A 16140-nucleotide genomic window follows, 5' to 3' on the forward strand; every position below is an offset into this window, starting at 1 on the left:
AGAAATAAATCCAAATAGATTACTAACCCCTATAAATTTAAACGATTAAACCCAGTGTTTAAAGGACAAAAATTCTCAGACTAGGAGATAAAGTCCAACTGCTAAGTTCTTTTTAAAGAGACAAACCTGAGACATAATGATATAAGAAGGCTCAAAGTAAAGAGATGGATGTATAAACACCAGGCAAATACTTGTGGAAAGAAAGCTGGTGTGGCAATACCAGACAAAAATAGATATTAAGGCAAAAAGCGTTACTAGAAATTAAGTAGACCTCAGCTTCCAGCCAAGATGGAGTAACGAGAACTGGGTTTACCCTCTTTGCCTGGAACAACTAAAAAACTGGACAGAATATATGAAACAAAGGTCTTTCAGACTTTGGACATCACACAGCACAGTGATCCCTGATAGGGGAAACACATTAGTGAGCCCTACGATTGCTCCAGTTTAGTGCTGGAGAGTTTCTAGCTATAGCCAGGCAGGGGGAACCCAGGCAGATGCAGGGTCTCCGAGTTGAAGGGATAAATCCCGGGAGTCTAAGGAAGCCAAAGCTGTTGGAGTTTGCAGGCACAGTAGTGGAGAGGAGAAATTGCACGCAGAGAAAGTCAGTCCCAGAGATCTGCACAGGATCCCCCTTGAGTCCTCAACTGAATGCTCATCAGCCCATGAGTGTGAGAAACCTACCCACAGCCAGAGAATGAATGACCCAAAAAGAGCAGAGGTAGCAATCCCGGAAGATGACACAGGGCTAGGAAGAATTGGGCTCCCATCAGACAGAGTGGAAGACTCTGTAATTCATAGGGCATTGAGTAACCAGAAGGGTACTACTGCCTCAGTAGTGGGGAAAAATCAGCCCTAGACTAAAGTCTACTTGGATCCCGCCTAACAAAGCTTGAAAATAAAAAAGCCTTAAAAGGATCAAACTGTTCCCAAGTAATTTAACTGTGTCTCAGAACAAAGCTCAAGAATATTTACAGGCATACAAAGCATCCAGCATTTAACAAGGTAAAATACACAATGTCTGGCAACCAATCAAAACTTACCAGGGATGCAAAGAAGCAGGAAACTCTGACCCACAATGAGGAGAAAAATCTATCAATAGAAACACATCCAGAAACAGCACAGATGACAGAATTAGTAGATAAGAACATTAAAAGTTATTGTAACTATATTCTATAAATTCAAGAAGGTAGAGGAAAGATTGAGCATGGTAAGATATAAAAAGACCCAAATTGAACCTCTAGAGATGAAAATGAAAGTTTTACTGGATGGTGTGAAGATTAGACACTGCAGGAGATAAAAGAGAGAATTCATCAGGAAGTTATAAAAATCCTGAACTGGTGCATCTAACAAAGGAGACTCAAAGTATATTAAGCAAAAATTAACAGATCTAATGGAGAATTTGATAACTTCACGACCATAAATTTTAACATTACTTTATTTAAAAAAATAGATAAAAAGGCAAAACTTTAAATTAAATATACCTATAAATTAAAAATATACATTCAAAGTAAATACAAACTGGCATTGCAGGTCTTATATCCTCATTCGCTGAGACATTTGTCATCTACTGTGAGCTCTGCAAGGACAGGAACTGTGTACTGATCAGGACTGAATCCTCAGAGCCTGGCATGGGACCTGACACATTTTAGGGTATCAGTGAGTAAATATTATATTTATAATATTTATAGTTCTAAATGAAGTAGCTAAAATATTATAAGGCTATAGAGGACATAAGTGCACAATTAAGCTTAAATTAATGGATACGTATAAAATTGCACATCACAACAAATAGCGCATACATATTTTTTTCAAAAACACCTACAACGGGGCTTCCCTGGTGGCGCAGGGGTTAAGAATCCGCCTGCCAACGGAGGGGGGGGGAGGAACTCGTGTTCGAGCCCTGGTCCTGGAAGATCCCTCATTCAGCGGAGCAACTAAGCCCGGGTGCCACAACTACTGAGCCTGCGCTCTAGAGCCTGCGTGCCTAGAGCCTGCGCTCCGCACCAAAGAGAAGCCGCCTCAATGAGAAGCCCGCGCACGGCAACTAAGAGTAACCCCACCCCCCACCCCGCTCACTGCAACTAGAGAAAGCCCGTGTGCAGCAACGAAGACCCGACGCAGCCAAAAATAAATAAAATAAAAAACCACCTAAAACATCTACAAAAGTCAACCATTAAGTAGCCATTAGACAATGAAAAATGTGCTATTACACTGCTGCAGGATAGTCTAACTGGAACTTATGTTTTCTATGTAGGTAATGAACTCAGATACTTTTGACAGTTTCTGCAAATATAGTTATGAACATTGTTTTGTTTTCTGGGAAACTGAGGAGGGGGCAATACTGCCCTCATACTGACAAGCTAATATCACGTCATAATTAGAACACAGCAGGTCCCAAAGAGATGACTTAACAAACCTCACAATCAGAGAATTTAAGGATTCAGACCAAATCTCTGTACTGATCTTCACCTTATTGATAAGAAGAAGCTAAGAATATTAACTGTAAGTTTACACTATATTAACTGTATAATAAATTGTCATTCAGCTCTCGCTTCATGTGTTGTTTCTATAAACTCCCCCATCAAAAAGCCCATTCAACTGCTGTTAGCTATCTGGGTTGATTTAGCCTTATCTGATCACAGGCAAGCGTCTGGTGCCCAAAGCAGTCAAAACAAAGTGAACATCAGTCTTATAGGAGATTGATTTTCTTTTCTTGGTAACACCTTTACTGAGATACAATTCACATACCATACAAGTCACCCATTTAAAATGTGCAATTAAATGCTTTTAGTATATTCACGGAGGTTGAAATCATCAACACATTCAATTTTAGAATATTTTCATTATACCAAAAAGTAGTTCTGTACCCATTAACGGTCACTCTCCGTTACTTTCCAGCCCTAGGCAACCACTAATCTACACTCTGTCTCTACAGATTTGCCTGGACATTTCATATAAACAGAATCATACAGTATCTGGTCTTTGTGATTGGCTTCTTTCACTTAACAGTTTCAAGGTTCATTCATGCTGTAGCATGTATCCATACTTCATCCCTTTTTATTCCTTTTTATCCATACAATTCCCTGGTATAGATAATACCACATGTTATTTATCCATTCATCAGTTGATGGACATTTGAGTTATTTCCAACAATTATGAATAAGTTGCTATGCACATTCCTGTACAAGTTTTTATGGGAACATATGTTTTCATTTCTCTTGGGTATATACTTAGTAGTGGAGCTGCTGGGTCCCATGCCAGCTCTATAAGTAACATTTTGAGGAACTGCCAGGCTGCTTTCTGAGGCAGCTGCACAATTTTACATTCCCATCGGCAGTGTATGAGGGCTCCAACTTCTCCACATCCCTGTCAGCACTTGTTATTATCTGTCTTTTTGATTGTAGTCATCCTAGTGGTTATAAAGCACTATGTCATTGTGGTTAGAATACTGCTTTAATGAGGCTTATTTCTGATTGGGTGTTTTGCAAGATAAATGAGTGTTTTTAATCACTTTGCTATAATATGCATTTTTATCAACTTTGTTTACCCATAAAAATAATCAGTTTTGCTATATGAATATGAAGTGTTTGGTTATCTATTACTATGTAACAAACCATCCCACAACTTAGGGGCTTAAAATGACAACCAGGGCTTCCCTGGTGGCGCAGTGGTTGAGAGTCCGCCTGCCAATGCAGGGGACACGCGTTCGTGCCCCGGTCCGGGAAGATCCCACATGCCGCAGAGCGGTCCGTGAGCCATGGCCGCTGAGCCTGTGCGTCCGGAGCCTGTGCTCTGCAACGGGAGAGGCCACAGCAGTGAGAGGCCCGAGTACCGCAAAAAAAAAAAAAAAAAAAAAAAAATGACAACCAGTTTATTATCTCTCATGGTTCTGTAGGTTGGCTAGGCTCAGCTGGGTGGTTCTTCTGCTCTGTGTGATATCGGCTGGGGCTGCAGTCACCTGGAAGTTCGACTACACAGAACATCCAAGATAGCTCAGATACACGTCTGGTGACTTCACAGGGATGGCTGGAAGGCTGAACTCAGATGGAATACTTGAGCGGTTGGGACTCTCCACATCATCCTGGGGCATCTCTCTCTCTCTCTACATGGCCCCTCCAGGATGAGAGTAGTTGGATTGATACATGGCAGCACAGAGCTCCCAAAAGTGCAAAAGTGGAAGCTTTGAGACCTTTCTAAGGCTGATGCTCGGAACTGGCACAGCATCACTCCCATCACACTCCATTGGGCCAGTCTAGATTCTGAGGCATGAGTCCTGGGAGGCGTGGACACTTAGTGACCATCTATGAAGACTAAATGCCCCCAAAAGAATAGTCTACTCAGGCGATAATAGTAATTTTTCTAATTTACTAACATTACTGATAAATGCTTTCCATTTTTTAAGGCATTTAAGTCATCTATCACTGAGGACCTTTTGAGAGGCAGGAAAGAACTTGAGCTCACAAGAAACCACCAATACTCTCAGAAAGCATCCTCCACCACCTTCCAGATTTCTTATTCACTAAAGCATAAAGGAGATACAAAAAGGGTCATTTTTACCAAAGAAGCTAGAGAAAAAAAGACCTCCAATGTCAGCTAATAAAGATTTTGCTGTATATGGAAACTGTCAGGTCATTCTTATTTTCAAAGCACACCTTTTGATGTCTTTGAATGATTGCCTTGTCCATCATTCCACATGTTAGATTCTTTCTTGACGTGCATGCTTAGATTTTCCAACACAGGCCACCTTCCCCCATGTGCCCCACTTTGAAGAGGGAGAGAAGCAGAGGTCTTCATGCTTCAGAATTTGACTCTAGTCCTGAATAGCACACCTGAAGACATTCTGTATTTCACTACATTTGAAAGTACCTTGCCAGCATCCAATCGTAAGGTAAATTGGGGTTTTATATTTGAAAAGCACTCATTAAGTTCAACAACAGAACTGATCCCTGGTGAGGTAGGAAGCTCCCATCCCCAGAAGGGTTCGGACAGAGCTGGGTCACCTGTCAGGGATGCTACCATAAAGATTCGGGAAAGCTGGAAGAGCCCTAACAAATTCCAGATCTTATTCTTTTAAACCTGTTAAATGTAGACAAAGCATTGCCCACTAATGAGAGGCTCAGTTTCTGAAGTCAGACAGATCTGGGTTTATAACCTGGCTTTGCCATTTACCAGCTGTGGGAGGTTCGACGGGTTTTTTAAACTCTGTCAGCCTGCTTCCTCATCTGTAAGGTGAGTATAATAACATTACCTATATTTCAGGTGTGGAGCTATTGCTGAACCAGAAAGCATGCAGATGCTCCAGCCTTGGAAAAGCCTTGGAACCCTCTTCCATATGAGGTCATGGACTTTTCTGAGAGTCTAATGAGAGCTTTGGATCCTCCACATTGCCCCCAACCAATACACATATCATGAAAATTGCTACAAGTTCATGGGGTTCAAAAACCCCTAGTTGTCCATCCGTGGTCCTCGTAGAGAGTTATATAAACCTTTGCTCTAGACTAAACACAGCAGCCACAAGCCCACAAAGAGAAGGCAGTGAGTCCTCATGAAAATCACAGCAGCTCTGATGGCAAACACATTTTGTCTTTTGAGAGTCTCAGTCTGCCTCTGAAGTCACGAAGTGTAATCTGAGACTGAGCGGACCCTACAGAAATTTCCCTTATTTTGTGGTTTAAGAAATATCTTCGGGGACTTCCCTGGTGATGCAGTGGTTAAGACTCTGCACTCCCAATGCAGGGGGCCCCGGGTTCGATCCCTGGTCAGGGAACTAGATCCCACGTGCCACAACTAAGACCCCGCGCAGCCAAGTAAATAAATACATACATACATACATACGTACATAAATAATAAAATTATTTTAAAAAGAAATGTCTTCAGAAGAATAAAGCTGAATGTGCAAACCATGACCATCTTATCTTAAAGGTTTTATACATCTTTCTATAATCTAAAATTTTCATTTTTTGAGAGGTTCTCTGAGAAAAACCTAATTTAACTTTTTTCAGAATTTTCCCTGGTTCTCCCACATAAAGACTTGAAGGCCCGAAGAGATTGAGAAGCTGACCTCAGAGGCTACGTCTGCGATTCAAAAGGATGAAGGGGAAGTTTGTTCATTTTCAGTATCTCACTCAAGCCCTGCCCTAGAGTACTACTTAGGGACTTATAAATCCTACAAGCGTTTGATGGCGTATCGGTTGAAAATGCTGAGTACCCACTGGGTAAGAAGACCTGGTCCTATAGCAGATGAAGAGAAATATCAGGTTAACCCATCTCAGGACTAGAGCTATTTTTCTCTAAGTCTTTACCCTCCCAGAGGCGGGTTGGTAGGGTCTCTTCGTGAATGAAGAGACATTATGATATCTTTTGAGTGTATTACTGTTAACCATTGATTTTTATCAAGAACAAATGGATACCATCTCTTGTGTCTGAATAAGGAGTTTTTGTGGAGTTTTTCTGTCCCTTACATTATTGTATGCACCTCCTCTTAGGCTGTTTTAAGCCACAGCTTAATTTTTAATAATTCAGTAATGAATCTGGTTTAATCTCTCTTAATCCTCTTGCCTAATTCTCTTTTCCATTAAGGGATTAAACACAGAAAAGAAGACGTGGCCAAATGATGACTCACTCCTCTTTCAGTGTTGATCCCCAAAGGCAGATAGTCGAGAAGAAACGTCCCAGAAGTGAATGAAACACACAAGTCTAAACTGAGAAATAAATCATCTGAGTCTCAGGCTATTTACTCTAACTTCCCCTTTCTTCCGTGACACAAAAATTAGTCTTAAAAGGTTTGCAAATGCTATTCACTGCTGCACCTTCCACAAGATATTCTCTAATGAAGCTGACATTACTAACTCACCGTCACAAACCATTTGCTTTGAGCTGTTTCTCTAATAACGGGGATGGGCCACACTGAGTCATCCACACTCTTGCCCAGTCCCCTAAGAACCCCAGAGACTCATTAACTTGACAAATGGCCAGGATTAGCAGCACAGGGACTGTGGCTGTGTCATGGAGCCTGGGGCTGGTGAACTGTGGACTTTTGGGGCCCAAGGCAGTATTAGGCTGAGGAGGCTGACAGGAGAGGCTGAGTCTCAAACTGGTTGGAGAGAGCCTGGTCCGGTCAACTTACTCTACAGAACCCAGAAATGGTGCCCTGGTCACATTCTCAGGGCTCTGTGTTGCTCTCACCTACTTGCTGTTTCTGCCCAAGCTGGTGAAGTGTATCATGATGGCGTGGGGCTGGAAGGGTCCCTGTTCTGGGGCCATCTGTGCTTTGCTCCTTCTGAATTAAACCTGGAAGATTCCCCCTTTTCCACTGCATTCTTACAATCGTACATGGCCTTGTGCGGGGGAGAATAAAGTAGGAGCTTCCTATATGCCGTGATTTAGGGGTGCCAGATAAAGCCGCCTCCCTGAAGAGACCTGCCACATGGCTTACCATTCCTACAGGACACCCTCCTTTCAGGCAAGACATTGAAAGTGACTGCTGAAAAGCAAATGAGGTTCCACATATAAGCGATACCATATGATATTTGTCTTTCTCTGACTTACTACTGGGGGGAAAGCAGAGGGAGGGATAAATTGGGAGATTGGGATTGACATACACACACTACTATATATAAAATAGATAACTAATAAGGACCTACTGTATAGCACAGGGAACTCTACTCAGTACTCTGTAATGACCTATAAGGGAAAATAATCTAAAAAAGAGCAGATATATGCATAGGTATACCTGATTCACTTTGCTGTACAGTAGAAACTAACATAACATTGTAAATCAACTATACTCCAATAAAAATCAAATAAAAAAAGCAAATGAGGTTTGGGTGGTCTAACACATAAACCTATTTTTCCCATTAACACTTTTCAAATTAGTTTAGCAGATTTGCCCATTAGGATATTTGAACTCTGAAAATAGCACCCTGGACTGGTTACTTTTACTGCAGCCTGTGGCCCAAACTTTCAAATTCAGAATCCTGTGTATTTCTGCCAATGATCATTCCAGCCGTCACACTGAGACTTTGTGGAGAAAGTATCAAAATATGATGCTATCAAACACGAAACAGTCCACACTCTGCCACCCACATTCCTCAGCTGGTTTGGAGGCTACTTTCTTCATATTGTAAGAAAGCAAAAGCCAAACCAAGGTTGGGGGAAATGTTTAAATACTGTGACCTCTCAATGATCCAACCCAGGAGAGGAAAGTGAAAAAGATTACAAAAAATGTGCAGTACCAGTTCTCCAGTGTAGAAGTTCATGTCTTTGTATATACTCCCCTGGCAGGCCTGGCTTTCTGACTTCACTTTTGCTTGGGAACCTGCTCTGTGGAGTGCAGGTGTTTTCTGGTCTGTACCCCCAGCCATGTGGTAAGGCAAACAGGACAGCTTCTTTCCCAGGAGGGGTGGAGGATGGCATTTTGGAGGGTTAAGTTCGAAACAGGAGAGTATTAGCAAACCCATTTAACTTCACAACCAAGCCACACCTTCCAATCTAACTTTGCAATGAAACCGACATTTTAATCTCCAAAAATATTTTTATAAAAAAATAAAAATAATACCTAAGAAGGATCCTAAGAATCAAATGGGAAAAGAGACATACTCTTCTGAATTGCCCCACCCCGCATCTAGGATGGCTTTTGGTTCTGTCTCCCAGTTTTCAGGAGTGCGCTGTCGGGGGCTCAGGGCTGGAGGTTCTCTAGGGTATTTGTGACTCAGCCTTTCCCAACAGGCTCACCCAAGTATGTACATGGGCTGTCCACCGTTGTCCCACACTCTCAAGAGACAGTGCCCTCCGCCCCTCCCAGAACAGTGAACATAGGAAGTCTTGACACCTACTCAACAAATGCTTCTGCATTGGGTACCAAGAAGGATACTGAGGTTACAAAAATGAAAGGAAAATCCATGAATTCTTTGGATGATCTCATAAACAAGTCATGTCAATGACTATTACACTATATGTTAAATTCTAGAATAGAGGTACATATACACAGGGGTTGTGGACACACAGAGGAAGGGATGTTTAACTCTATCTTGGGAAGGAAGGGCTTTGAAGAGAATACATATAATTTTTGGCTTCAAGTAATAGAATACAGTGGCCTAAGTAGTAAAGATACTTATCATCTCATATAATAAGAAATACAGAGACAGGAAGTACAGGGTTGGCCTGAATGCCTTTAAGAGCTAGGCTCATTTCATCCCGGGCGTGGGGAGAGAAGCTTTCATTTTACTTTAAATCTTCTCCATTGTGGATTTAGTAGAAATATCCCATTCTTATATTCATCATTTCTGATCCAGCAGTTCTGAATTTCTCCGCTAAAGAAGATATATTACAGGATTTTAAAAATTGTAGTAACTCACTCAGGCCAAACATGTTTTCTCTACTTATACGACACGTGTGAAGAAATACCTTTCAGTTCTGCAACAGTGACTGTATAACCGCGATTGCCTCAAGCATTGGTGAGTGTGCCTTATAACAGTCATCTCAGAGCACAATCGGCCCTCCTTATCTGTGGATTCCACATCTGCAGATTCAACCAAACAACAGATCAAAAATATTCAGGGGAAAAAATTCCAGAAAGTTCCCCAAAGCAAAATTTGAACTTTCTGCACACTATTTACATAACATTTACATTGGATTAGGTAATATAAGTAATCTAGAGATGATTTAAAGTGTACAGGAGGACTGTGTAGGTTATATGCAACTACTACACCATTGTATAAAAGAGACTTGCGCATCCATGAATTTTAGTATCCATGGGGGTCCTGGTACCATTCCCCCAGGATCCTGAAGGACAACTATACTGGAATAATTTCTTTGCCACTCTAGTGAAAATGCCAAACTAGGTCAATTTCTGTTGTCTTTGAAGAGTTTTAGGGAGAAAAAGCAAGGTTGCAATTTTTATTGCATTTATTTGGTTACACAAGAGTAATACGCGTGTGTTTTAGAAGCTGTGGCCAATGAAGGAGGTTGTATAAGCTGAAGGTGTGCAGAGGGACAAATGGGGCTCCTGGAGTTGTGCAGTGCGCAACCAATGAGATCGTATGTGGCAACCGATTTCTGAACACAGAGCACAGAAAGGAAAAAATTCCCCATGATTCTACCTCCCAGCAACAACATTATTATTTTGCTACGTTTCCTTCCTCCCAGTCTTTCTTCTAGGTATATTGTAGTTTTAAATGATATTATAATGTACGCCTGCTCTATAACCTCTTTCATTTAACAGTTAATTATAAACATTTAAAATGTTTAATTAAATATTCTTGAAAACATCATTTCCAATGGCACCCTATTTTATTAACACTTAATATAGTATTTTTTTACATGCCAGTCACTATGCTAAACTCGTTAAAAATATTAATTCATGTAATCCTGCATAGATATTTTTGTTTGCCTCTCCAGACCCCTCTACCCTCTTCCACCTTGCTCTGTGCCCCCAGAGGCCGACCTGTACAGACTGCATCACCCGGCTTCTGTGCCCTCTCACTTCCTTGGATTTGGCCAATGACAAGTTGTCATTGGATTATCATTCCCAACTCCACTCTCTTCCTCTCTCCCTGTGTTAGGATTCGCCATGGGAGTTTGCCTTCTACTAGAGTATGTGGAATATAAATAGCTCTATTCTATTTACTTTAGTCTCAGTCATGGGACATGCTTTGGCCAATGGAATGTTTGCACACTTGTTGTGAGCAGAGGCCTGAAAGGGACTTGCCTGTTTGGTTTGGCCTCTTGGTGGCTGTTCCCAAAATAAGAGGCCCAGGAAGCTGACCTGAACCCAAACAACCCAAAGCCTGAAGCAGAGCTGCTTCAGTCAACCTGGGAGTGAGAAAAACAAATGTCTGCAGTTTGTAGCCAGTGAGATTTGGGGTTGTTTATATGCACCATTATTGCAGCAGTGACAGACTTATCACAGATGTCTAAGAAGCAGCCTGGAGGGTGAGGTTAAGGTATGAAGGGTCACTGGGCTTTTCACAAAGAGCACAGCTCCTCCTAGGAACTCTCTCTCTCTCCAGGTTCCAATACCTGCCCAATTGCTCCCTATGACTTCCTACTACTACTTGCCCAGAGTACTGCACTATCCTTGGTGGTTTCACTACACCCTGTCCACACCTCTGTAAAGAGTTCTTTTATTAAACTCTACTCAAATTATCTAATTTGAGTGTGTCATCTGTTTCCTGCATGGGCTCTGACTTCAAAATCCTCATAACCATCCAATGATGTAGGTACTATTGTTATCCTCATTTTACTAGAGGAAATTGAAACAGAGAGGTTAAGTAACTTGTGCAAAGTCACACAGCAAGTAAGTGGTGGAGCTGAGATTTGAATCCAGGCAGGCTGGATTCATGCTGACTTCACTATGCTGCTGTAGGTTCATCTAATGGGCCTGTCATAGTTTATCTAGCTCTGTATTGTTTAAATGGTGCTTATATGTTTTTTATCAGGTTTTTGTTTGTTTTTTCTGTTGTAAATACTGCTATGATGAGCAATCTCTGTATAAATATTTACTCATATTCAGGGTTAAGAACGTTTCTAAAAGTTAAATTGTTAGATTGAAGAGTATGAACTTCTTTGTTCCCCAGCCCTTTTTTTATTTTTTAAAATTGTTTCCTTTTGACTATAAAAATGATCAAATTCAGTAAACAAAATTCAAGCATTACAGAAATATATATCATAGCACACAAACAATTCCATACCCTCAAAAAAAAAACACTAACCCAGGATCTAAGTTCTCTTTAACAATAATTAATAGTAATTATTAATTTTTCTTATTAAAAAGTCATTAATGTGTACAGTAGAAATGCAAAAACGTAAAAAGAGAACAAATCATTTGTAATGCACAAGTCATGTTCTGTGTATATGTTTACATATGTGTGTAAACAAACACAGGATCATGCTATGAATACAGCCTAGTAACATACTTTTTTTCACTTAGCAATATACATCATCGTGAATATTTTTCATGTCCTTAAATATTCTTCTACAACATTAACTGCAAAGTATATTTGTGTAATTGCCTCTCATTCTACTGGAGCAATATTCTGTCATTTATGCAACCAATTCCCTAGAACTAGACATTAAGTTGTTTCTTTCTCTTAACTACAATAAATAAAATTCCCACACACATAGTTATAAAGAGGTATCTGCACATACTTTTTATTATTACTTAAAAATATATATAGTTGTGGAATTGCTGGATCAAAATGAACACAGGTTAATAAGGCTCTAATTCCTATTACAACTGGCCTTACAGGAAGGCTGCTGATTTATTCTCCCACCAGCAAAGGATATTATGCCTTTAATTTTTTTTTCCAATATCATTAGGTAAGATAAAAAATGGAGGGGGAGAACTTTTTGGTTTTTATTTACTTTCATTTGCTTACTAAGGAAATAGAACTTTTAATAATTTGTACTTCCGTGGCAAATTGTGTACTTTGCCATTTTTCTATTAGTATGTTTATCTTTTTCTTAATGATTTGTAAGAATTCTTTCAAATTGTCATATACACAGCAAAGGTTTTTCCCACATTGTCATTTCTATTAAACCTTTTAAAATTTTATTTTTCATGTAGTCAAATTTAATGTTTTCACCCTTATGACGTCTGCCTTTCATGTTTTATTTAGAAAGGTTTTCTTCTCCCAAAGATCACATAAACATTCACTGGTTCCTCTTCTGATTCTTTTGCAGCATTATTTTTTTTACATTAAAAGTTAATTTATTTGGGCACTTTGGGAGAGATAGAGCCCTAAATTTTTTTTTTTTTTTTTTTTTTTTTTTTTACGGTACGCGGGCCTCTCACTGTTGTGGCCTTTTCCGTTGCGGAGCAGAGGCTCCGGACGCACAGGCTCAGCGGCCATGGCTCATGGGCCCAGCTGTTCCGCAGCATGTGGGATCTTCCCGGACCAGGGCACGAACCCGTGTCCCCTGCATCAGCAGGCGGACTCTCAACCACTGCGCCACCAGGGAAGCCCCAGAGCCCTAAATTTTTTTTTTTTTTTTGCCCTAAATCTTTTGCATTTATTTTTTTAAAATATTTATTTATTTGGTTGCATCGGGTCTTAGTTGCAGCAGGCGGGCTCCTTAGTTGCGGCTCCAGGGCTCCTTAGTTGTGGCATGCAAACTCTTAGCTGCAGCATGCATGTGGCATCTAGTTCCCTGACCAGGGATTGAACCAGGGCCCCCCCCCCCCCCCCCCCCGCATTGGGAGCACAGAGTCCTATCCACTGCACCACCAGGGAAGTCCCTATTTGCATTTAAATGATCAGTCTATTTGCCCAACATCATTTGCAAAATAATCATTCCCCATTGACCTGAACCAGCTTTATCATATACCAAATTTCTAAGATGCTTTGGGTTCTCTTTCTGGACTTTTTATTTCATTCCATTGATCAATCAATTCTGTGCTAACACCTCACTGCTTAAAGCACTGTGGTTTAATAACTTTTAAAACCTAGAAGTACAATTACCCCCTTCACAACTGTTCCTTTTCAAAATTTTCTTGAACTCTTCGTCAGTGGGTCTTGTAAGCAGACGAACTTAAGAATAATTTTGTCACGTTCTAAGAAAAATCTTGTTGGAATTTTTGTTAAAACTGCATTCAACTTATTAACTAATTTTGGGGAAATAATCTTTATAATATTGAATTGTTCCATTTAGAAAGATGATGATATTCCACGTTCCATTTATGCAAGCCTTTTGGATCTCAAACTACAATTTGTGTTTTTCTTCACAAAAGCCTTGCGTAATTATTTAAAACAATGGAAGCTCCATGGTGGGTATTTTCAAATTCCAGGGAGCCCTGAATAGGAATCAAAAGACCCAATTCATAATTTTGACTACTCACTTAATACCTGGAAAAATTTACAAAACTCTTCTCTGCCTTACTTTTCTCAGCTGGACTAATAACCCCTGCCTTTTCCTGCTTTCAGAGTTTGCCTGAAGATTATACTAACACAGCAGTAGAGAGAGCCATGTTAATACAGGGGTTATTATTTTGTGAATATATAGCTAAAAATGGGTATGCACCCAGTAGGCATTTTACCATATAAAATAATCCAACTAATCAAATAATAATTAGTGAGTACCCAGAAAGTACCCAGCTGTCTTGCCAGGATTAAGTAGGTTTTCCGGATATGGGACCTTCAGTGCTAAAACCAGGAAAGTCCCAGACAAACCAGGGTGCATTGGTCATCCCAGCTGTCAGGCATCCCCTTCAAACTCTAAAATGCTAGAATTCCAGAGTTCTATACATAAGAGAAAATAGGCCCATGTTCCCAGGTTGTTTCCGTTCTAATAGGGGAGACATAGTGAATGCTTATGAAAAGATGAGGGAATGTGTACGTACTGAATTGTCCCATGAGGACTGGTGGTACAACAGGCATCTCAAAAGGGGATGACTGGCTTGCCCCGGAGGCTCTAGTAGTGGTGCCTGAACTAGACTTTAGAACCAGAAGCATTTGCATGGGATGGGACTCCAGGTGGGGGATGAGTAGAAGGTATGAATCAGAGTTTTGTTGCAAGGAAGAGAAGATTTAACACTCGGCCCCCAGACTGGTACACGGCAGGTACTCAGTGAACACAAGTTCAATCAAGTTCAGGGCACTTGGAATCAGAGAATTGGGATATGCGTGTAGCATCTATTTAGGGTCGTACACTCTGAAGTTCACAAGAGTAAACAGTTAGAAATGCAGAAAACCACCTAAGAGACTCCCTCATAAAACACTAGATGAAATACTATGAAATTTATACAACCAACATGTTTCTCTTTTTCCTTTGGCCGCCAGAGTTCTAGTGCTAAATTTAGTGCCCAGGGCCACCTCAACCGCGTTCCCACTAACTCCTTTCACTTCCTTTAAGCAGGCATTGTTCTTTCATATGCTGAAATATCTTCGTTTGCATTGCTCTAAAAAAATTACTGCCTGAAAAGACACTATGAAAAAATTAGAATATAAGGAAAAATGTAAAGAGGAAAGTTAAAATTCCTGATATTCCCTCTAAAAATAGCCACTGTTAATGTTTTAGTGTTCCCGCCTACACACATACCTGCTGGCTTTTTCTCTCTGGATATTGTACTGTATATGTTTTCTAAATTGCTTTTTTAACTTAATAATACTTCATGAAGATTTTTTCCATTTCAGTACATCACTTCTATATCAGTACTCTTAGCTGTTACATATTTTTTCATTTTATGGCGATACACTAATCTGTTTAGTCTCCTACAAGAATAGGGACATTGAGATTTTTCTAGATCTAGTTGTGTTCTGAATTACGCTGTTGTCTGATCATTTCCTTGAGTAAAGTCCTAGGACTAAAATCACGGGGCAAAGTCTATGTATACTTTATACGATATCATTTAGAGGTTAAGAGGCAGGTTCTAGGGACAGACTGCTTGGGTTCAAATCTTTTATTTTCCAGCTCTGTGGCCATGGGGTTTGTTCTCTAATCCCTCCAGCCCTGTGTTTCTTTAATCTGAAATTAAGATAATAATTGTACCTGCTGTATCTGACTGTTGTGAGGATTTCAGTGAGATAATGTGTGTGAAGGACTGAGCACAGTGTCTGACACAGAGTGAGCCCTCCATAAATATTTTCTATAATTATATTGCTAAAGTGATCTTCAGAAAGATTATATCACTTTTCATTGACACAGAGGTCAAGCCCTTTCAATTTGTAGAGATGTGGATGGACCTAGAGACTGTCATACAGAGTGAAGTAAGTCAGAAAGAGAAAAACAAGTATTGTATATTAATGCATATATGTGGAATCTAGAAAAATGGTACAGATGAACCGGTTTGCAAGGCAGAAATAGAGACACAGATGTAGAGAACAAATGTATGGACACCAAGAGGAGAAAGGGGAGGTGGGAAGAATTGGGAGATTGGGATTGACATATATATACTAATATGTATAAAATAGATAACTAATGAGAACCTGTTGTATAGCACAGGGAACTCCACTTCTCTGTACAGTAGAAACTAACACAACATTGTAAAACAACTGTACCCCAATTTAAAAAAAACCAAAACAAAGGTCAAGCCCTTTCAGCTATAGGATTTAAGTCAAATAAAAGTTAAAAAGTAGCAATACAAGCTACTCCTTTGCCTACCAGGATGACAGTGCCAATTTACCTCCACTCTAAGGAGTTTCT

This window comes from Phocoena phocoena, chromosome 10 (assembly GCF_963924675.1).
Source record: "Phocoena phocoena chromosome 10, mPhoPho1.1, whole genome shotgun sequence".
NCBI lineage: Eukaryota > Metazoa > Chordata > Mammalia > Artiodactyla > Phocoenidae > Phocoena > Phocoena phocoena.